The 24,096-nt window shown below is 32.8% G+C and overlaps 1 protein-coding gene and 1 long non-coding RNA gene across 2 annotated transcripts in view; one reads left to right on the forward strand and one right to left on the reverse strand.

Moving 5' to 3' along the window:
• The window catches only part of celf2 (cugbp, Elav-like family member 2), a 439,402-nt gene extending 415,586 nt beyond the window's left edge, over positions 1–23,816 (reverse strand). Inside the window, exons 1-2 of the mRNA XM_087246193.2 lie at positions 23,644–23,816; positions 7,618–7,728 (exon numbers count right to left, since the gene is read on the reverse strand). The gene's annotated coding sequence lies outside the window, so the exon portion shown is untranslated. The remainder of the gene's footprint in view (positions 1–7,617; positions 7,729–23,643) is intronic.
• Positions 10,236–11,838, forward strand: LOC148679948 (uncharacterized). Its single transcript, XR_015942107.1, has 5 exons — positions 10,236–10,302; positions 10,599–10,654; positions 11,056–11,109; positions 11,213–11,334; positions 11,716–11,838. It is a non-coding gene; the product is annotated as an uncharacterized LOC148679948 (long non-coding RNA).
• Positions 23,817–24,096: the final 280 nt, after the last annotated feature.

Raw genomic sequence — 24,096 nt, forward strand, 5'->3', positions numbered from 1 at the left:
TCATAAAATGAGCTAATTTCTGTTACAGTAGGGAAAGTAATTTTAAAAATTGACCTTGAAAATTTTAATTGATTATAAGTTCTGATTGTCAATTTCGATAAATCGCTGCACAATATATTTTATTTTTTATTTTTTTGTTGTTTTTTTTTAGGGGTGCTATATATTTATATTACGGCTGCACAATATATTATTTAAGCATCAATATTGTAATGTGCGAATCTGCAATAGTCATTTCATAGATCTCAAGAGATTTCGTTAATTTGGAAACAAAACATCATACAGTTTTCTGCTTTAACAATTAGATTAGATTCGACTATGTGTGTGTACATTTATACAATGAAGACACTGTTATATTACATTTGATTAATGCATTTCTATATCTCAACTGTTAGACTACACCGAAATCCATATAGTGTTGTTTATTTAATTAGTTTTCATCTGTGCCTTAAATGATATAATTTTGCGTATTTTGTATCCTTTTGTATGCAGAGCACTGTCTTAACAAAATCATCACAATTAAAGGAAATTTAGATTTTTTTTTCACATTTTTGTAAAAAAATATATATATTTTTTTTTCACCAGTGAAAAATTGTAATTATTAAATTTAGATTTTTAATGTTTTTAAAATGCTTTCTATGTACACAATTGAATTTGTACAATACATTTGACACAGGAACAATAAAAATATTAGGTCCTGGCTTTGTCCCATATTTACTTCAGATAATTTAGTGCAAAGGGTACTTTAAGAATAAGGTACACTTGTTATAGTTTTACTTATTTATGAGTTCAGCAAGGAGATGATGATGATGTATGTCCAATACATTATTAAACAAATTCAAAAGAAAAAAAAAGTAATTTAAAAGTGCCCACTATCTAGCACAAGATGCTCCCTGTGGTACAATAAACACAGTGTGCACACACACGCATCGTTTTTATAAAATAATAAATCAAATGTTCTGCTGAAATGTAATTACATTTCATTTAAATGTAATTAAAAAACCCTGAAAAATAATTGCACTCTGATTGGTTAATGAACGTTCTCAGGTGTCCAATTATTATTACTACTTTAGTTATTATAATTTATTTATTTGCTTTCAAAGAAACACACAGCTAAAATTGCTATAGAGTTATTTGAAAGGTTGATTAAACTGTGACAAAAACCCATAAAATACAGTGACCAAGCATGTTAATGTAACAAACAGCAGCTGTCAACAACACAAAACCGCACAAACTTATATGTAATACTACATTTACCATTTGCGCAAAAGTGACATTAAAATGAAAGTAATCACTGTTTAATCTATATATTTACATTTATTATAGTCTACCTGTAAATTACTAACTGTAATGAAATAGTCACTCATATAGTCAATCATTCAGTCATCTATACATTCTAATCGCAATCATTCACTGTAAGTATGGATGTATGCATATTGTGTACTTATTTATTTGCATTTTTAACTAATTACTAATTTATTTGCAACCTTCATCCAATAGTAAATCTCATGTACTCTATATCCTATTGGCTGGATTTCAGCTGTTTTATTCTCTCTTTCTCTTTACAGGTCCCTTCTGCACACATGAATATTTAATTACACTCACAAAATTACACACCTCCAAATGAAAGTGAAAAGAGGCAGCGAGCGCGAGCTGTGGGCCGAGGAGAGGGACACTAATATCTCTGGGTAAATAGTCATTAGCTCAACCAATCGTCTTTGAATCAATATTGAGCTAGGCGCTTGGGACCTGTGAACGTGCTCACATACACATACATATACGCACACATGTGCACAAGCACACACACACACACACAAATCAGCGCAAACTCAAAGGTCAGAGGCCACAGTTTGCACCAGGGCTGAAGTCAGAAACTAGTTATCTGCTGCCATGAGTTCAGAGATTAATACACTCTCTATGAGGTTGAAAAAGCGGAATCAAATACTACAAGAGCTTTTTTAGATAAAAAAAGTCATTATTTTAAAATATTTAAGTTAATGTTTTGATTTCAAGTTTTTTGCTAATAATTGTATGCTAACTGTAATGCAATGTGCATTAATTCTGAATTATTTTTTAAAAATGCACTGCAACTCTCCCTTGGACCGTTTCTGAGATTAGCTAACCGTAGATGGTGCTCTTGACTAGTTTTTAACAGCAGTTGGTGCTGTATGCTTTATAAACAGCTGTAATCTGCTTGCATCCAACTCCTTACCAATACCACCTGAACCTAAAATAATAATTAATGCAGTTACGAAAAGTTTAAGCCAATTGCAAGAGTGTTCATATTAGGCAGTAACATGAAAACCAAGTTAGATAACTGTGCCGAATGGACAAGCATGTGTCTTTGTGAGCATTTAAGCGTTTGGTTAAAAACTAGCTTAGCCTAGCTTAGCTTAGAGTGCTGGTAAAAAGTAGCCTAGATCACCATCTGCTCCGTAAAAAAAAAAAAAAAAAAAAAAAGTCTAGAGAACCATCTGTTGTAAAAAAATAAAATAAAATAAAAAAATAGTCTATAGTCTCATTTGCTGTTAAAAAACTAGCTTAAAATGCTATCTGCTAGGGGTTGCAACTACTACTTGATTTTAAGGTTCTGCCGTCACGTTTTTTGATTGACGTCGACTAGTTGCACAGTGCAGATTGTTTTACCTGAACTACATGGTAGCCTTGCAGGCAAGGAAATTGGGGAATTTTGGAAAAATTTTCCCTACCTGTATTTTATTGATGACGTCAAAAGCTAGCCTAGAGCATCATCTGCTGTTATAAAAACTAGTCTAGAGTGCCATCTAGTAATAAAACTAGTGCTTTTGGCTGTTGAAAATTAGCATAGAACACGCCGGATGTTAAAAAAAAAAAAAAAAAAAAAAAACTAGCATGGAGTACTCTCTGCTGTTAAAAAACTAGCACAAGTGCCATCTGCTGTTTAAAATTAGCCTAAACGGTGTTAAAAAAGTAGTCTAGAGTGCCACCTGCTGTTAAAAACTAAGCTCAGAATCAAAATTAAAGACAGAATTGATGAGCATTTTAAAAATCTCAGAAGCGATGCAGAATTAGACGATTTTTGAAATAGTACTACAGGTATCATATATTAAGTCCTAATACTTAATTAAACAAAACTAATGTTAAAGAACTAGTACTTAAATTACTAAGCAGTAACATGATACTTAACAAAGAACATGTCTTGATTCAGCGCTCATAAATGATTTCGTCATGTTGCCATTGTTGTGCCAACCTGCTATACTGAAGCTCACAACGCTTGCCCAGCCTCAGAGTTCCACTGCTATGGCGCTAACAGTAATGAGCGACATTGCGTAAAAGTTGAAACTGTTTATTTTAACACGCAATCCTAAAAATGCAGTGCTTATGTATGAGGAGTTACATTTTTTTCTGATATTTTAGAAAAGGATTTGGCTCAATCTTTGATAGTCTAACATGCAATCTCCTAATTATAAAGTTTTATTTTTCATTATTCTATTCATTTTGAACGTTCAGAACATTTTGTCACAATCAGAACTGAAAAATCTTATTGTAATAAAAAAGTCTGCCTGTTCACTATTAACAGAAAGAGCAAGCACTGGGGAATTGTTGTTTATTCCTGTTGTACCAAATCTATGTTGAACCGTCACTCTAAATCCGAGGTGCATACCAAACCGTAGCTTCTGAATACACCTTTACACTCCTAAGGGATAATCAACAGAATGCCGTTAAAGGATTTTAAATCCACAACCCAGGAGCAAAGAACTGCCAAGAATTGAAAACACTTTAGCACATTGCAAGCCATTGGTTGTCCTGCTTATTCTGTCGTCATTTGCCAAGTTATAGACAAGTAAAAACTACTTTTTAACTAGTTTTAATTAATCTTTGCAGCACAATATTTGACAGAATTTTCATCAGTTATGACGTTATATATCCTACACTACATTTTGAAGCAGTCACATGCAGACAGAGAGAGTGCAAAAGAGAGATTGTGTGTGCGCATGCAAATGACACTGCCATATTGAATAGCTCATAGTAACGTGTTGGCTACCTCTACTCAAATATTTTTGAGAATATTTGCAAAACAATTTTATTTCACACCTTCCAGATAATCAGAATCAATTATTTCAACAGACCATGCAGTATACATACATATATGATGTATTTGTTTATTTATTTATTTTTTATTTTTGTCTGAGACATGGTTTTGAGTTGTTACTTGAATTATGATTTAATTGTGGACAATCCTTTTACATTTGAATACCAAGTACATTTGATTATTTTTTATGACTCATTTAATGCAAACAACATAAACCAGCAGAATAATGTTGATTGTTGTTTCTTGATCATTCCATAAATATTTATTCAGTTAACCCAAAGACATTTTGTGTACAGTAAAAAAATCTGCATTTGCATTAAGCCTCGATTTACCACTGCTAGGAATGGTTTTGACCTTAATACACAAGCAATTTGCTTAAACATCCCAATCAAACAATCAAACACTAACAAGCACAGCATTCTCCCCTTAATTCAAACAAGGAGTTTAACTAATCTAATTAATATATTTTTTAAAAAGCATAAAAACAATATAACGGCATTTACAATGGTAATATTGGCCAATTAGAGGAGTACTGGGAAGATTTGAGTTAATATTTGTGGCAGGCGGCGATTTCTAAAGAGGGTCCACCGCATACGAGACGGAATCAGGCAAACCAAATTAGCATGCATAATTACGACAAATCCTTGACAGTTTAATGTTCGAGATTAAAGCGGAAATTAAAATGGAAAACAGCTCATTTGGAGCATGGCTGGAGAAGTTTTTGAGGCAATGTTACATGTAAAAAAATGTTGGGTTTTAATTAGGGTGATTATGGCAGTGTGCACAAGTAAGAAAATGCCATTGATCGGTAAGGACAGGCATATCTAAACACACACAAACTCATTTGTTAAAGTGTGTGTTTGGTCTATCAGGGTGTTGTTTGTTCAGATGACTGCAATCACCAACTGAGCGCAGTGGTACTTTAATCTCATCGAGTTTGTCAATAAAAGCTTAATTACTGCTTAATGAGGGGTCTTAACACGGGTCAATGACAAGTCAATACCATGCACAATATAAACTGACTTCTTACATTTGAGAACGCAGTGGTATTGCAGAAAACGAGGAGAAATCGGGAAATGCATCAAAACCACTGCTGGCTTTTGTTTTGAAGTGGAAAAATCTGAGGTTTTAAGTCAGAACGTCAAGTGGCGACAGTTAATTGGTTAATGGTTAAGACGATTTTTACAATACCTAAACTTCTGTGATTAAATACTGATTGCAGTGTATGTTGACATAATGGGTAAATCACAGAAATGAGAATCGGAAATGATGAACTTATATTAAGAGGCCATTCATCCCAAAATTAAACAAACAAATAAATAAATTAATTAATTAATAAATAAATAATAAATAAATAAATAAACAAACAAACAAACCCAAAAATGTATGTATGTATGTATATATGTATGTATGTATGTATGTATGTATGTATGTATGTATGTATGTATGTATGTATGTATGTATGTATGCATGCATGTATGCCCTTTCTTTGTTTCTTTGATTGATTGAAAGGATTGTTTTATGCATAAATAAGACATGAACCTGAACAAAAGTCACAGTAATTAACTGATTGATTTATTTATTGATTGCTATATTGATACTTAATCATTTTTGGTAACAATTTAATTTAAAATGTCCTTGTTACATGTTCCATGTTCTCACTATAGGAACTACCATTAATCATGCACTATTATTACATTATATCATACATGTAACTATGCCTAAATCTCACCCACATCCTAACCCTAGCCATTAATTAATATCAAAGTCATATCACTCTGAAATTCACTCTGGCCATCTTTGAAACGCCACTTGGACAGTATGCTCTGGAATTTGACTGAATGGGGAAACATCACATTCTCCAAAATTCTTTGCCAAGCTTACGATTACATAAAATATTTAGAATCACCAATAAAATTAAACAACAAATGTCTCACAAGTTTCGTTTCTAAACATTCAAATCGTCATTTTTTTTCAGGTTGCCTATGCTAATGCGCATGCGCATTCGAAAGGAACAAGATCACGATACCAACCTAATTTATGGCTGTTCTGCACATTATCATTCTCTCAATACTACTTTGTCAGATCATGCTGGTCTTCTAAAGTAATTCACAACTTGGTCTTGATGCCGAATATACTCTAGAAATAACAGCGACTCTTTGTTTACAAGCTTGTGGGGTGTTTGAGTAGTTGCTGTCATGTAATGTGCATTTGACAGTTCATTTCACTTGTTTAATACAGATTACAAAACAACAACAATAACACAAATGTTTGTTTTCAAGTGTAATTGGTTCACTTAAATATATATTTTGGATTTACGTATATATTTCTCATGTCTGTGAAGCAAGTATTCGCTGAGATTCCAGAGCGTTTGTTGACCACAAAAACTAGTAAAAGCACACGTCTGGTATGAGCTTCTCCCCCCGGAGACAAGTCAGTCTATAGCAATCAACCATTGGCTCCTGTACTAGTAGGTGGGGCTTCAATCAACATAATGACCACCCTTTCCCCCATTCAAAACTGTACAAGGTCTTGTATATTCAATAGTCTTTGTTTATATTAAGTGGTAGTTAAATAAATAGTTTAAACTTAAACTTTTTAAAAGTAAGCTTTAAGGAACAAACAAACAAAAAAGAAATAAAAAATTTAAATAAACAAACCTTTATACAACATAGTAACACTTACGGTATCAACAGTGTAACCATAAGTACAGTATATCATTTATATCGTATATAATTTTTTACATTTATATAAGATAACATTCCTTTGAAAAATTGTCAAATTATTGTACATGTCTAAAATTAACAATATGTTAAAAATGTAAATTAAAGTTATAATCATGTGCTATATTCTGTATTTGTTGGCCACTATTATTTATATTATTAGAGTCAATATTAACATTAATTCAGTTATCTATGGGGTTGAAAACACCTTATTAAACTGGTTTTACATTTTATACGAAATTCTAAATGTGCATTGCCCATTCAAGAAAAATACTACTATTAAAAAAGAGCAACACACACATTCAGTACAAGCTGTACCACAGGACAGACGTTTACCTCTATTAATGGCTTTTATATACGCTTCTGTGAGGTTGACTTTTGAATAAGGCAATTGAAAACAGGAAATTACAGTTACATGTCCGTGGTTAGTCTACAGTGCGTCCTCTTTTTTTCTCATATAGACACACACACACACACACAATTGAAACCACCATTGTCCCCATACAGGTGTAATTACTTGGCGTTTTTAAATAAATTAAAGCTGCTTCTCAACTGGACAAAAATAGAAAATCAATTTTTCAATCAATCCAGCCTACAGTTGGTTTCACAGCCCACCCCTGATTCAGAGAAAAGAAGAGACAGACCCGACTAAAGGCTTACAGCAACGCTATAATAGATGTTAATCACATGAAAATGCAATCACAGGTAGGTTAAACCTGCTGAAATTCAATAGTATGAAAGGTGATGCACTTGCGTTATATGCGACACACATACAGACAGACACACACACAGACACACTGGGCACTGCTCCTTCAGTCTAGTTACCGTAATAACCGCTGACAACTGTAGAGAGGTGAGACTTCAGTGTCCAGACCTTTCCAGGAATTCATTTCACTCATCTGGCAAACTCTTTCACTGACCCATCATTAAAGCCTTCTGAAAAACAGTGGAAATAAAAAAGAAAGTACTATTGAATTTATATGGCAAAAGAAAAAAAAACAATCCTAAATGAATTAATCAAAATGAATTAATGGATAACTAATGGATGAATGATTAAATTCATTAATTAAACAAATATATAAGCTATTAATAATAGTATAAAATGAATGAATGAATGAATGAATGAAAAATGTTTTTTTCTTTCTTCTATTTATTTGTAAGGGTTACAATTAAAATAAAACATGTTTGATTTATATTTTATAATGAGGTCACAATAAATATCTTGTTTATTGTGCAAAATGTATTAATATATATTTTAAAAATCTAACAACATCCTTGTCTGTAAATGGGAATTAATGGTGTCCCTAATGTGGTAAATGCTTATATGAATGTGTGTGATTTCAATACATAAATTCAATAAACAACAATTTAATAATGAGCAGCTAATAGTTGAGACAATATTGGAAGTTATGATGACAATGTCTATGATGTCTGTCCTTGTCAGTTTAGACATTCATATGAATATTCAAAATTCATATGAATTTTTATGAGTTCAGTCGTACAAAAAATGTCAAATTTGAAAAAAAGGAGGCATGGCACTGAACCCTGCCCCTAAACCCAACAGTCATTGAGGGATATGCAAACCACACATAACTGTATGAATGTTATCGTAGAACTTCATACAAGTTAGCCACTAAATCAAAACGTTACGAACCGCTATGAAACTGTTTTGGATTTTGAACAAAACAGTTGAATGACTCATTTAACAACTCATTAATTTGTAGTTTTGTTTAGAAATCTGCATAAAAAAAATATTATATTATGTTTAAATTAAAATTTTCTCACATGTTGTCACATTCCTAAGTAAATCAATTAATAACTGACTTAATGATTCACACTGAGAGTCATCAATTACTGGTATACAAAAGCTGAAATACTACCTGATTATTTCATTCATTAAATCAGATTTGAGAGCCACTAATAGTTTAATTAAATAGTTTATCCAATCTACAAATACCTGCAAATACGACATAAACATGGAAAGCTGAAATAAGTAACTAACTACACTGTAAACGATTTCTGTTGTTTTCACAGTATTATACTGCATTTCTCAACAGTTTTTTACTGTATAAGCTGTGCACAGTGTGTTACTGTATATATTGTTGTTTTCACAGTATAATAATGTATTTTCAACTTTTCTATACTGTAAACATGGTTAACAGTATGTTACTGTAGATTTTATAATGAATTTTGGGGAAAAATCCGTTACTGTGCATCTAAATACAGTACTGCAAATGACCAAGAACAACTCCACACACACTATATATTATGATTATTATGTTTATTTATTTTTAGACAAATTATTTTGTGAAGTAAATAACCTAACCAGTTTCTTCAGACTGTTCAGTGCATTAAACTGTCCCCTGGTTTTCCATTTTTGGGTGCACTTTATAAGGCAACATGGAAATATTAAATAATATTTAATAAACATAACTTTGTGCTAAACCAAAACGTAAATTGGAACAAAAATAAATTGATTCACCTAACCAAAGACTGTTAAACACACAAAATGATTTCAAAGTCAGCTTAAATGTCAGAGTGACCAACCTGCTTTAGACGGATTAAAGAATATTGGGCGCCCATATGGGCCACCGTAGAGGTCACATATCTCCGCATTTTCAAAACAACATTTTAAAATACGCACTATCTTAATAAATAAACCACAGAATTGAGTTTAAAACAACTACATTCTCGCATGAAAAACGGTTAAAACTTTATTTCATAACACATTTATTATCTAGTCATCGAAGACAGGGCATGTCTCAATAATGTCTAGGCCGATTAAAGCATGAGGTTTGCCGGATACATGAGTGATGGAGCGCCGTCAACCCCTGGAGGTCAGAATCTCCCCTATCGGCAAAGCACACTTAAAATTAGACATATAGATATCTAAAAACAAACCACAGATTTGAGTTTGGAAGAACTACATTCTTGCATGAAAAACTGTTAAAACTTCATTTCGTGACATATTAAACGCAATATTTATGATATGATCTGGCTTTTCTCATCCGCCATTATATTTGCTTGTTGGTGTGAAATGAACCCTGGGAGAAAAAAATATTAATTCTCAAAACACTTCAAGCGAACCTCATTCTTATTGTTAAAGTCAGATATATGTAATATTTTCGCTGGTAAAGTGAGAAGAAAAAAACAATATTACTATTTTATCAATACCACGTTTGCACTGGTTCGGTTCAGCACACAAACGACACCGAATCGGATTGAACCGTTTGCTTGGGAATTATTTTATCACACGTGTTCACAAGCACATTCAGCAATATGTGTATAAATGTGTGTGGCCGAGCAGTATAACGAAATAGTAATGATTCATTGTTGTGTCTTACAATAATATACAAAAAGGAATCGGTTTTAGGCGGACTCGACTCTTTACTGTTCTAAGGAGCCGATTCATAAAGCCGAGCCGACTCGATTCGACCTTCACCAGGCAAGCAACGGCTCTTCTAATTTGAAATCCACCTGTCGCCTTTTCTTCCAGTGAATTCATCCTCGGTAAGTGTTTAAAAGTCAAATTCTGTTCGTTAAAGGATTGTTTTGTGTATATTTCCGTGTAGTGTGTGTGTAATTTAAAATAATTAACCAAGTTACTTTAGTTGTACTGTAAGTTAGGTACTTATGTCACGTTATTCGACGCCAGACCGTGTTTGTAGTGTTTGCGAGGTATTAGATAAGGTAATTACAGTGAGTTTATCTTAAGTGAGTTTTTGACCATAGTAACGTTAAGTTACCTGAAAAAAAAACGTAACTTTTACTTGGGGTTAACTGCATTAATGAATTCTCTATTTCAGCACAACACTGAGATGAAGGCAAAGTCACCATGAAAAGTTAAACGTTTAACATTAAGGTAAGCTCTGGTCTTCATGTGGTCATTATGACCAAGTTATCATTATGGTTAGATTTGTAAACTGTAAGTTAGTTATTCACACTAAACTCACAATGAAACAAGTCTAAACTGTTTTATTAAATTGAGCTGATAATAAAATTCAGTTGATGTCTTTTAAGCTAACGTTAATATTAACATAATTCATATTAATTGTCTATTTCTCACTGGTTAATGAGCTTATTGTATAACGTTATTGTGTCATTAATTGTACATTTTATTTTTGGTGTTCAGGTGTAGGGAATGATTTGTATACAAATTTATTTAAACCCCATACAGATTTGTATGGTTGTACCATAGATTTAGATTATTAAATGTTAAGTCTTATTTTACTTTTATTATATTTATCTTTTTTGCAACTACAGCAATTGATGCTGAAAAACTGATGCTACCAATCTCTCCTCTCTTGATTATTCAAGGTAATGTTGATGTCTTCCTCATTTTGATTAGATTTTGAAATGTCAAGTTGTTCACAGATTTGTTGTGAGGAGTTTCATGTACAACCTCTTTTGCTTCTTCCAGAAGCGACGCAGTGGCACAGTAGGTAGTGCTGTCACCTCACAGCAAGAAGGTTGCTGGTTCGAGCCTCGGCTGGGTCAGTTGGCTGAATACAATGGCATAATGATTCTGCTTGCTCACAGGAGGTACTTGATTTAGTTTTCCTCAAGCGATACATCAGTTTTTATGAGTAATGCGTGACATTTGAATTGAAGGGACAGTTCACCCAAAAATAAAAATAATGGCATCTTTGGCATCCTCCACTTGTTTCAAAATAGTTAGATTATTTTTTTGTTCCATTGAACATAAACTCATTTTTTTTTTTAAAGAAATTTGGTTCAAATATGGATGTCAATAGTTTCTGGTTTCTAACATTCTTCAAAATATCTGCTTTAGTGTTCAACAGAAGTTTAAATGGATTTAAAACACATGGAGTAATGGTGGCAGAAAAGTAAACTATCCTTTTAAATATTTTATTCTGAGACTTATTTAAATGTGTCTTGTCTTTTGCCATATTGTCTTTCTAGCTCAGATTGTGATGGACCTGGAATGTGACACCAGTTACTCTTAAGTCAAGAACCAAATAAAGCACAGATGTGGAGGGATCTGCAACTAAACTAACTGGAGGAAAGGAACCTTTAGGTAAAAACACCTGCTTTATTTAGATCTGAAGTATTTTATTTGGCATAGAGTATTATTTTTTTATTCTTATTCTAATTTTATGTTATGTATACTGAATATAAGTCATTTAAATTTCACAAATGATTGAATATAAAATATCATCTAGATGTCTTATTTTTTATTGTCTTAAACATTGGTGCTCAACCCTGTTCCTGGAGATCGACCTTTCTGCAGAGTTTAGCTCCAACCCTGATCAAACACAACTAAACAAACTAAATAGTATCTGAAGGAGCACTTGGTAAATAAAGACAGGTGTTCTTGATCAAGGTTGCAGGTAAGCTCTGCGGAAAGGTAGATCTCCAGGAACAGGGTTGAGCACCCCTGATCTAAATGCTCAAAAATGCTGTTTCCGAGGCGAGGTTAGATGTAGTTCAGAAATAAATTCATTAGGATCAATGCTTAAAGTAAATGTTTACTTCTCTCTGTAGACCAAACATGCTTAGTATCCCACACATTTTAATGAATTATTTATTTTGGTTACTTTTACATCTATATATGGGTAAGCAAGTATTTAATAAATAAAATTATTTTAAACCACTTAACCAAATGACTCTATTACCCTAGCTTCTGGGAAAAAAACATGTAAAATAACAGATTTTTTTTTTTTACAGTGTGGGTAAACATACTACCTTGATGTCCAACAAAGACTGCACAAGAGCTCATTTGATGGCACACATTCTGTCCTGTCTACATCTCTGACGAAGTGCTTCGACATCAGTGAGTAATAAATCTTCATATTATCATGCATTCAGGATTTCTGTAAGCCTATCTTTAATTTTAGTTTGTAATTTGCAGTGACTGTTTTAAAATTTGGTATTTAAATTATTCTTAACGTTTTACTGATGCTGTGCACAGTAACGTTATGATAATTTAATTTGAGGAAATGTCACTGGAGAGGTGTAATAATATTTATTTGTCTCACTGACATGCCATCGCTGCATATTGAAATACAGTAATACTAATTGACCGCAAAATATTATCACAAACATTTCATGAAGTAGATTGCTTGACTACTCTTCATTTCTTTGCTCAACTTTAACACATTTGATTGTGTTGCTGTGCCTTTTGGCAGATTTTGCCAAAAATGAATGCTTAGTGATTACTTTGTTTTATGCGAACCAAATGTCAGTAACTTATCATTAGCATTATTTTTTTTTTAAATCACCCACGGCTTTCATGTTCTCTAATGTAATCTTGTCTGTAAGTTAGAAGTAGATTTTCACATGTTAAAAGCCTAAAAGTACTTGATTAACATTAGTCACGTTAAATTAGATTTTATTTATTTATTTATTTTTAATATGTAGCCTCTTAAGGTCAGAATTAACTGTGTTCACCCCTCTTAAATTCATGGAAGCGCTAGTGTGGTCATGGAATCAGATATTCAAGCTATACAGAGTCAGACATTAAGTTAAGATGAGACTTTATTTTTTACATATCTGTGTGGACACTTGACTAGTGTTGACTTGACTGATCTTTTCCCCATTAACGTTAGTGTAATTGTAAATAGACAACAATCTGTATTTTGCCAACAAAAACGATAAAAAACTGTGTTTTATATATATAAAACAGCAGTGCGGTGTTTGGTTTCTGAATGAAAAAAATAATTTGAGCCATGATTAGTTTTTACTCCAGTGATTGATTTTGCTTGTCGTTTTTGCAGGATCATCAGAAGTGCTCCTGCCCTTTTTCACTGTCCCTTTTCCACAACATAATTTGGCCTTCATCATTTCCTGTCTTGTAGCAGTATTTTCATCTGTTTTTAAAATTGTAATACTTTTTGATGCATTAATTGTTGACTGGTTTTACTGATCAATTTTTCATTAGTGTTCTGTTGCTGTGTTATATTGAATAATTGCTACTGTTTCAGTAGGGTTTACACAATAAACTTTTATTGTGAAGTTAAAGTTTCAGTTTCTTTATTTTTCTTGTATTTCTTGAACAGTTAAAATAACATTTGTGCAATTTTTGAACTTTTTTGCTCATTATAAAGTAGCACTGTTAAATACAATAAAATAACATTTAATAACTGTAAAATACTATACAGTAATAATGAAAGTAATGTTAAAATACCGTAGTTCTGCATGGTAAAAATGTACAGTAAAATACTGTTTTCTGTTTTGCAGTATGTGTATTACTACTGTAATTGGTGTTACAGTATAAAAAGAAAACAGTAAAATGATGTATTACATTTGACAGTAAATCTAATACTAAAGTAATTAGTATTACAGTAATGTTACTGTTTTATGAATTACAGCAGCTACTGGATAATTGTTGCCAGTAACTTACTGTTAATTTAACAAGAAATCGTTTACAGTGTAACAAATGAAAGAACAAGCAAATGAACTATCTAATGCATGAACGAATGAATGAACAAATGAACGAACAAACAAACAATGAACTAACCAACCAACGAATGAACCAAAGAATAAACGAACCAATGAAAACTGCAACTGCAGTTTAATTTCCATACTCCAGTATGAAAGAACTCTCAGCTTCATATCTGTATTGTATCTGATAAACATCTCAGGTTTCAATCTAGTGTTAATAAAGGGCTGATATATTAACAAATATCTTCATTCCAAATGAGATATCAGCTTTCAAACAAGCCCTAATCCTTATCTGTACACACTCCGCCATAACCTAACCCTCGTCTCTATCTCCCAATGTGGAGGAAGACGCTAGACATTAATCAAATGCCTCTGACACACCTCCCCATTAATCATTCTGTGTGATGAAGGCCAGAAAAAAAAAGAGAGAGACAGAATGAGAACTACATTGAATTCATACAATGATGCCAAATATCAGAAACTCAAAACAGCACTATAGCTTTGAATAATGTGCTACTGCAGCCTGGTTTCATGAATTGTTTCCATCCAAGTATGCACATAATATGTATGAACAAAAACAGGAATATCGCATAAAACATTTGTGAATGAAGTACCGTTTCGATCCTATGAGTAAAAGAAAGCATAATTCTCACTCCATACTGACGGAACTGGCAAACAAGTGTTAAATACAAAAAAGAATTAACTGCAGTAGAAAATGGGGCTTTTTTATTTAATAAATTACTTTTGATGAAACATGAAGATGAATGTTTTTTTTATTATTATTATTATTATTATTATTATTATTATTATTATTATTATTATTAGAGCATATTGAAATGTCCAACAGTGAAGACAACATGCTTTTATTTTATTTTTCATGTACTTATTTAATTCAAACAAACTGCCAGCTTAATTTGATATTTGATTGTTTTACAATATAGTTAATCTGATTCTGCATTGTTCTACAGTGCATGATGAGAATTTTCTCATTTAAGTATTAAATTATTTAGAATTTTAAAGAGTTTGAGTTACATAAAAACTTCCTGAATGCAGAAACTTTTGTGTTTAGCAAACATTCAGTTTAGTTATTTCTTTCCTGCCTTAGAACAAGACATTTTCCACACTATGTGACTTAGGCCAGCTAATTATTAAACAAAACCTCTGAAATAATGCAAAACCCTCTGTTCTGTAGTAATATAATTTCAATATTGATGTATTTTGAAAGGTATTGATACAAACAGCTTGTGAGTACTGATAAATCAATACTGCTGTATCGATGTGTCCATCCATAATGGAGATGAAACTGAAGGATACTGAATAAATGCTTTAATTTGTGTGTGCTCCTCACATTTTTATGGATTCAAAATACTTGGATCACACAACAGAAATAAAATGGATCTTTCTGTGATATGTGTTTCTTTTATGGGATTTTTATTCTATTTTGGTAGCTACACTGTCAGTTACAGGATGACTAGAAAACACAACAACAATAAAAAGAACATAATATATATATATATATATATATATATATATATATATATATATATATATATATATATATATATATATATATATATACACATATCTCATGACAATTAGAAACTTTTTATTTTTTTATTTAGTGACTAATCGTTATGAAAGATCAGAATCACAAATCAAAAAGAGCTTTATTGCCAGGTATGTTGGCAATGAGGAATTTGTTTACATAACAGAGCTTCTACAGTGCAGCAGAATTACAGAGGTAGGATAAAAAACAGATAATATATATATATATATATATATATATATATATATATATATATATATATATATATATATATATATATATATATATATTAAAATAGCAGTAAATAGTGAAAGCAAATATACAAATTGACAAGAGTACGTACAGGTATATTGGTTAGAACATTATATGTGCAGCTGTGATGCGCAAATTGGTATGTTAAATAAATAGGTGTATATGTGTATAAAAGTATTGATGCTTGTTTTACAGTTACTATCATAAAGTGTTTATGATATGGATTGCCTCAGGGAGAAACTGTTTCTGTGTTGGGTTGTTGTGGTGTACAGTTCTCTGTAGCTCCAACCAGAAGGTAAAAGCTCAAAGAGGCATTGGGTTTGAGAGGTCCAGAGTCATTTTAGCAGCTCGTCTGCTCGCTCTGGATAAGCACATTGTACAAATAATTACCTCAATTGTAAATTTTACAAAATTTGTCCATCCTCCAATGACAGTTGGTTAATAAATTTGTGATGAACAATTTTCAATGAATAAATGAATGAACAAACAAAAGATTCGTTCATTCATTCTTCCGTCTGAAAGTTGATAATTCAAAGGATGGATGGATGAATGGATGGATGGATGGATGGACGGACGGACGGACAGACAGACATAGAAAAAGAATTAGATCAAGATTCTCAAACACAGACTTTAATTTTACTCAAAGCCAAACAATAAATGCAGAGAAACGGACAACTTTTAAATGGTGTTTTTTTCGCAATGCTGTTTATATAGAATTCATATAGTTACTTATCATAGTTACAAAACTGCTGATTTGGTGTTTAATCCAATGCATTTAGGCACATACACTGACATAATATTGCAGTTTCCCTGAGGCGGTGAGTTGAGTTTATTCTCAAAGGCTGAATCAAATAAGCTTTGCCTTAAGGCAGGACAAGAGCTCTCCTCTGGTTTTCACCGGTCAGCAATTTTCATCTTATAAACCTCAGAAAAGAAAAAAAGAAGACCTTTAATGACCTAAATGTCTAGTTTACAGTTAATTAGTTTGTTTATAACTAACTATGCAATAACAAATTCAGCTTTGTTAATCTCCTGTGGTTTGTTACAACAACTAAAACAAGATAAATTGTGAATTTATTCCAAAAATACAATTTTTTTCACCCACGTATCATTCCAAACCCATACAAAATGTTCTTGTAAACATAAATTAAGATTTTGTTTTTGAATTTATATACACACACACACACACATACACTCACATATATATGTGTGTGTATGTATGTATGTATGTATGTATGTATGTGTGTGTGTGTGTGTATATATATATGTTTATATGTAATATTATTTATTTTTGCGAAAAGACTTTCAATAGTTACAGATATCGCTCAGATTTAAATTAGAAAGTAATTTCTTTGCAAATGCAGATTGAATATGTTTTAGAAAAATATTAAATGCATATCAAATATGTTTCTAGTCAAACGCAGACTCAAAATTCACTGCAAGGAGCTTGCATGTTTTACCCAATATGAAAAAAAAAAAACTAATTCATCCAGCATTTGTGTATTTTCATGGATTTTAATTTTACAGGATTAAGAATGGTGTTAGCTGAGCAACATGCTAATGTCAGATACCATTGGGATCAATTGTGAGCTCAGTTTCCTTATGAAGAGCGTTGCAAATCAGTCACTTATGAGGCTCCTTTTCAGTTAATATCCTGCCTTAAGGGATGTTCAGGTTGACAGTGATTTGTAGTGACAGGGAAACCAGAACTCATTCATTTTCGATGAATGCTAGCAATGTGAGGGACAGAGATTGTTGGTGATGACACACATTTGAGTTCTGTTTTATGCAAATTAAATTAAGATGAAGAAGCTCATGTGGTCTGTCATATGATATACATGCATACAAGAACATCTCCTATGAAGAACACAACATCAGCCATCAGCAAACACACTTAAGGTAGTAAATAAACAATACGATCTCATGAGTGTCAAGTCATGTTGAGCTTCATTGTCATTTCGCTGCATTTGTGGACAAAGTGGAACAAAATGTCTTATTTCGCAGGACCATGGTGCTACATAAATAAACATAATTATAAATACATAAAACTGGATGTAAAAGCAATTTAAACGCATACATAACTAACATGCCTGGAGTGGTAATTTAGATAAAAAAACTGTAAAAATGCTACAGTACAAATCCGTAACCTGGTTAACGGTATGTTTCCCTAATATATATGGTGAATAACTGTAAATTGACTTTCCCAGAATTCCCTGCATGGCACATAACGTTTTATGCATTTTGTTGACATTAATATGGATCTTTTTGTTGTTTCCCCATCAGTTATGTACATTAGAGATTTATGTTACATCTAATGTTAATAAACAATGTTTATTACATAACTTTAATTTTATGTGTGTTACCATACTGGTGTTTAGTAGCTGTGTGAATGACAATGAGCACCTTCTATATGCTGATACACTTTTCTGCTTGTGGGAAAATTTGATTGTGATGAGCATTGGCTCATTATGTAACTTCCTCATCACCACCTGCATGTGGGTATGCTAACGTGTCTAACTGTGTAACAAAAGATGTGTAGATGTTGATCATTCAAAATGCAGTCATATTACCTCTATAAAATAATAAAATAGGGTAATTTACTGTAAAAATGAGAAATTACTTACTTGTTTTTAACGGTAAAGTACTGGCAACCACAGCTGCCGGTTTTTTATTTTATTTTAGTAATTAATTTATTTTATTTTAGTAATACTAATTTAGTAATCAGTTTACTCATTTAAATACTGTGGAATAATTCTTTATTTTCTTTTTGAACATTTGTATGAACGCATAATTTATCAACGGCAATCATTAAACTTTTTCTTATAATGTAATATTTCAAGCCTGATCTTAAGAGTAAATTTTACATATTGGCAAAAAAGTTGCTAAATTGTAAGAATTCCTCTATGCACGGTTGTTTTATGGGCCATCTTAAATGTTAAATCCTGCTTTTAAGAAAACTATAATTTAAAAATTATTTTTCTCTAGCCAAGTCTGACTAAGCCACCACAGCTAAAACCTACCCGCATTTGGTGGATTGGTGGGTGTTAACGCCAAGCCCTGGACTCAGACATGGCTCTGAACGAATATAAGCTGTTTATCAGCCTTCCTAAAGCACATAAGCACAGCTATTCTCTCAATAAATCCATGTCAGACATTTAGCAATAAAACTAGCATCACCAGTCAGACAGAAGCTCTGTCCATGATGCGAATTCGCATCTATTGTGAAGTAAATTTGACGTGAAAATTAAGCAAATTTGATGTGCGAATGAGGTGAATAAACTCAAAATGTTCACGCGTCTATTTACGTGCAAATAGCACTATTTATTTGCACGTTTCACATCTGGTGTGAACACACAACAATGCAACATCATAACAATGTAGCAGCATAACAATACAAAAAAAAATGGTTTTCTTACTTTTCTTTGTCTCGTTTCTAGTCCACACTCTACACGCAAACTACTTATCAAAATGAGATATAAAAACACAATTATTGAGATTTCATTGGAACAATTTAATTTTTTTATCTTCAAGCCCCATAAACTTGCTAATAGTGTTAAATTAACTTAATCCATTTGTGTTGGGTCAACATGATTGAATTATGTGGAACCCTGCCTTTTTTTATAGTGCAAATATGAAAAACTTCTTAGATTAAAAAAAGAAAAAAAAAGGTTTAGCTTTTTACTGTCAGAAGCAATAGAAAAGAAAATTAAGTGTTTTTACTTAAAACAAGCACAATTATCAGCCAGTGGGGTACGTGAAATAATTTGATTTACACTTTAAATGTAGATATTTATACTAGAAATAAGACAAAAAAAATTAAGAAAACTTTTTTTTTTTTTTTTTGCATAAATCATATAAATTTAGTGATTCAACACAAATTGATAGCTCTTGGGGCCTGTTTCAGTAAGGAGGTTCAAACAACTCGGAGTTTAAACTTGAACTCTGAGTTGATTTACAGAGAGATTAAAAACTCAGAGTTTTCAGTTTCAGAATAGCGGATCTGAGTTAGGTCAATTAACTTTTAGTAGACAAACTCAGAGTTAAACGCACACACCGTGACTATAAAAAGGCATTATCAATGGAGCGCAGATATTACGAGTGACCATGGCAACATCTTAAAAAAAAAAGAGATCAGCATTTCTTTGTCCAGCTGATCTTAATGTGATCATGCAACATTATAGCAAATATGAGTGTATACATTTAAAAAGAAGCAACCATCAGTGAAACAGAGAAAGTTAACCTGGGAAAACAGCTGCTCAAGTTAATGTGTAATTTGTAATTTAAATTGTTAAATATTTAAATATTTAAGTATAATAAAATAAGTAATGTAATGTGTGATGTTTATACATTTTTTCTAAACTTTTATACACGTTTATCAGTTTAGATAGATTTAAAGTGCACTTTTGTGTTTGCCTTTTTTATTGATCAAGTGATAGAGATTGATATAACATTTAGAAGGTAACCGGTACTAAAAATAATTTTTAGAAAGAATAATAATCCCATCAATCTAGTTACAGTATATGTCGAAGGTCAATGAATTTAAGCTAATTATTAATTGTTCTGTGTGTGACTAAAAGGTAGGCAATATCTATGTTTCCATCCAAATATATTACATAAATTTATGTGCAAAACTGGAATATTGTATAAAAGATGCGAATAAAGCAGTGTTTCCATCCAACGAGTCAAAGAGAACAAAATCGTCACTTCCTGATAAACTGGCGCCAAATATCAACAGTAAAAAGAGAATTTACTGTGGTGGAAGAAGCTCCGTCAATTATTTATTTAATAAATGTACTTGCGCCTCAGAAGACAATGAACACGTGGGGGCGTTTGAAGCCATGAGACGCGGAGACTCTTGACACGCTCCAGATCCTCGGAGGTAGCCTAATTATATACACTAATACTGAAACAGTTAAAGCATTTTAGAATGACTAAAACAACATTTCAGACGTGTTACAGTGTGCTCAGCCTGCTGGTTTGTCCATTCACACACATTTTCATCATCATATGAAGACCTTTTTTAATGTACATACTGTAATTTGTTCAGTAAAAGTGTTTCCATCGTAGCTTATGCGCTTATTTTCTATCGAATAAAAGTTTATCCTGCTCAATTATGCATGTTTTTATGCATATTTTCAAAAGTTAAGTGCATCATGACGTTTCCATCAATCATTTTTATGCACATATCCAAAATGAGCATTAAAATAGGTGGGTGGAAACGCAAGGCGAGAAATACGCTTCGTCTTTAAAAAAGGGGAGGAGACAGACAGAAACTCTGACAGAGTTTAGAGGATAAAACCTGCTCCTGACCAGGTTAGGTTCACAGAGTAAGTTACCACAGTAACTGACTCTGAGTTAAAGTTACCTCTCTTTTAGAAACAGGCTTGACTTACCCTGCCTTCTCGAGATTAACAAACCTGCCATTTTGAAACGGGAAACCCAGAGTTTCTCTCATTTCAGGGTTAAAATACTCTGAGTTTTCACTTAACCTCCTTTCTGAAACAGGCCCCTGGTCAACTATAATTTAGACTCAACATTGCATATCTTTGTGATGTGTCTATTGTGAATGCACACATTGCGATATTGATGCTGAAATTATATATTGTGTAGCCCTAACCTAGACCAACACTAATATGGCAAATATTATAAACAATAACAACAACAAATAATAACAACAACAACAACAATAACAATAATAATATTAATAATAATAATAGGGCGATGCAGTGGCGCAGTAGGTAGTGCTGTCGCCTCACAGCAAGAAGGTCGCTGGTTGGCTCTATTGGCGTTTCTGTGTGGAGTTTGCATGTTCTCCCTGCGTTAGCGTGGGTTTCCACAGGGTGCTCCGGTTTCCCCCACAGTCCAAAGACATGTGGTACAGGTGAATTGGGTAAGCTAAATTGTCCGTAGTGAATGAGTGTGTTTGAATGTGTGTGTGGATGTTTCCCAGAGATGGGTTGCAGGTGGAAGGGCATCCGCTGCGTAAAAACTTGCTGGATAAGTTGGTGGTTCATTTTGCTGTGGTGACTCCGGATTAATAAAGGGACTAAGCCGACAAGAAAATGAATGAATGAATAAATGAATAAAAAAAAAATAATAATAATAATAATAATAATAAAACATCACCAAATTTGAAGTGAAAAAAAAATTCAACATTTTCATAAATGAAATCTTGTTTGAAAATAAAGGTTAGGTTTAAATCTCAAACTGTTTTGCTTCTGACTGAATTTCGCCTTGTTTAAACTGACACATGTAATGGAAAACATGTCCTAAAAAAACAATCACAGTGTATCTATAGGTTCTCCCTCTATCTTCGTCACACAAGTCGTGAGACTCTGTAAAACTTTCCCCATCCAATTAGGCAGGAAAAAGTGAGACGGGGCTGAGAAATGGAGAGACAGACGAAATGAGATGGAGAGATGGTGAAAAAAAGGGGGAGCAGGAATATCAGCAGTGTCAGGTATAGAAGAACTGAACGTGTCAGAGAGAGAGAAAGAGAGAGAGAGAGAGAGAGAGAGAGAGAGAGAGAGAGAGAGAGAGAGAGAGAGAGAGAGAGAGAGAGAGAGAGAGAGGTTTATATGAAACTGCCACCTGATTCTTCTCTGCTGAAATGTTAAAGCTGTGCTTGTCACGGAGCAACAATCGCTCCTGCCACATGGAGAGAGAGAACGGATGGAGCGATAGAGCCAGAGAGAGCGGGCGGATGGAACGAGAGAGGTGTAACTGAAAGAGGAAGACAGCATGTGACAAGATTTCAGCAGGCCTGGGGCAGCACAAACTGGCAGAACATACACTCACATACAGAGAATACCAGCTCTCTCCACTGGAGCTGTAATGAAAACTAAAGTAGAAAATGATACACAAATCTTATTCTCAAAGGGGAAAGGTGTGTGTTTTGTTTTGTGTTAGTAATGGTGGATGCAGTGATGACACATCGTTGGCCGACTCAAATGTCTGGCCCCCTTAAAAAGCAGAGCAAAAACAAGCAACCAAATAAACTGAAATGTAACAAAAACAAACTGAAACGTAGCGTAGCGTAGCATGATAAAACGTAGGATATCGTAACATAACAAAATGAAATCAAATAATGTAGCATTATGCAACATAATGAAATAAACAACACGAAAAGAAAGGACAAAAGAAAGCCTTGTAGATTATTCGAGAAAATTTGAAATTAAGCTTGATTCTAAATACAATCGGCAGAAGTAAATAGCCAACAACAACCTACAACGTAAGCCATGATTATTCTTAACCATTATATAACTCAGCTTCATTGTTTATTTACAACACGTTTGTGGCAATCCTTGAAAGATTGACAGACAAAAATTAGCATGAGACCATGATTTTAAACATAAATGAGGTTATAAAAGTGACTAGTACTAATTTAGCTTTCCTGCTTCATGTAATGACATTTATTTCCTTAAAACAACCTTGATTTAGCTTGTTAGCAATCAAAACATGCAAAGCTTTCAAAGTTCTAAAGTGGGTGTTCCAATACGTCTCAGAATCTAAATAAATTTACCTTGCATTAATCACAGACCAAACTTCAAGTATTTAACCAAAAACTTGTTGACTTCAGGAGAATGTAATCAGAAGTTGTAAATTGCTAACCGATTTCTGGCTAGCACTGTATTAGTGAAGTCAATTACCTTTGTAAGTCATTTGTAGATTGGGTTTCTGAAGAGGGTGAAAAGCAATGTGGCTGTGTAGCTTTATCTATTTATCAGAGAATCCTGACACAGTCCTGCACTGCAAGAACGACAAGACAAATGGAGCAAATTTGGAGGCGGGTCTACATGATTGCTAATGGCTAATGGAGGGTGGAAGACGTTGGAAGAGTTTGGGCAATAGTGGGAAATAGTTTAATGGTTATTTTTCATGGTTCACAATATTCATAGCACATACCAATATTTCAAGTATGTTTCATTTATAGTATGATTAAACCTTCAGTATTAAAATAAGCTAAATGTTATTGTTGGTTTTCAGAATCACATTTACATCATTCATTCATTCATTCATTCATTCATTCATTCATTCATTCATTCATCCATCCATCCATCCATCCATCCATCCATCCATCCATCCATCCATCCATCCATCCA

Source organism: Danio rerio, chromosome 4, assembly GCF_052040795.2.
Source record: "Danio rerio strain M-AB ecotype USA chromosome 4, GRCz13ab, whole genome shotgun sequence".
NCBI classification, from domain to species: domain Eukaryota; kingdom Metazoa; phylum Chordata; class Actinopteri; order Cypriniformes; family Danionidae; genus Danio; species Danio rerio.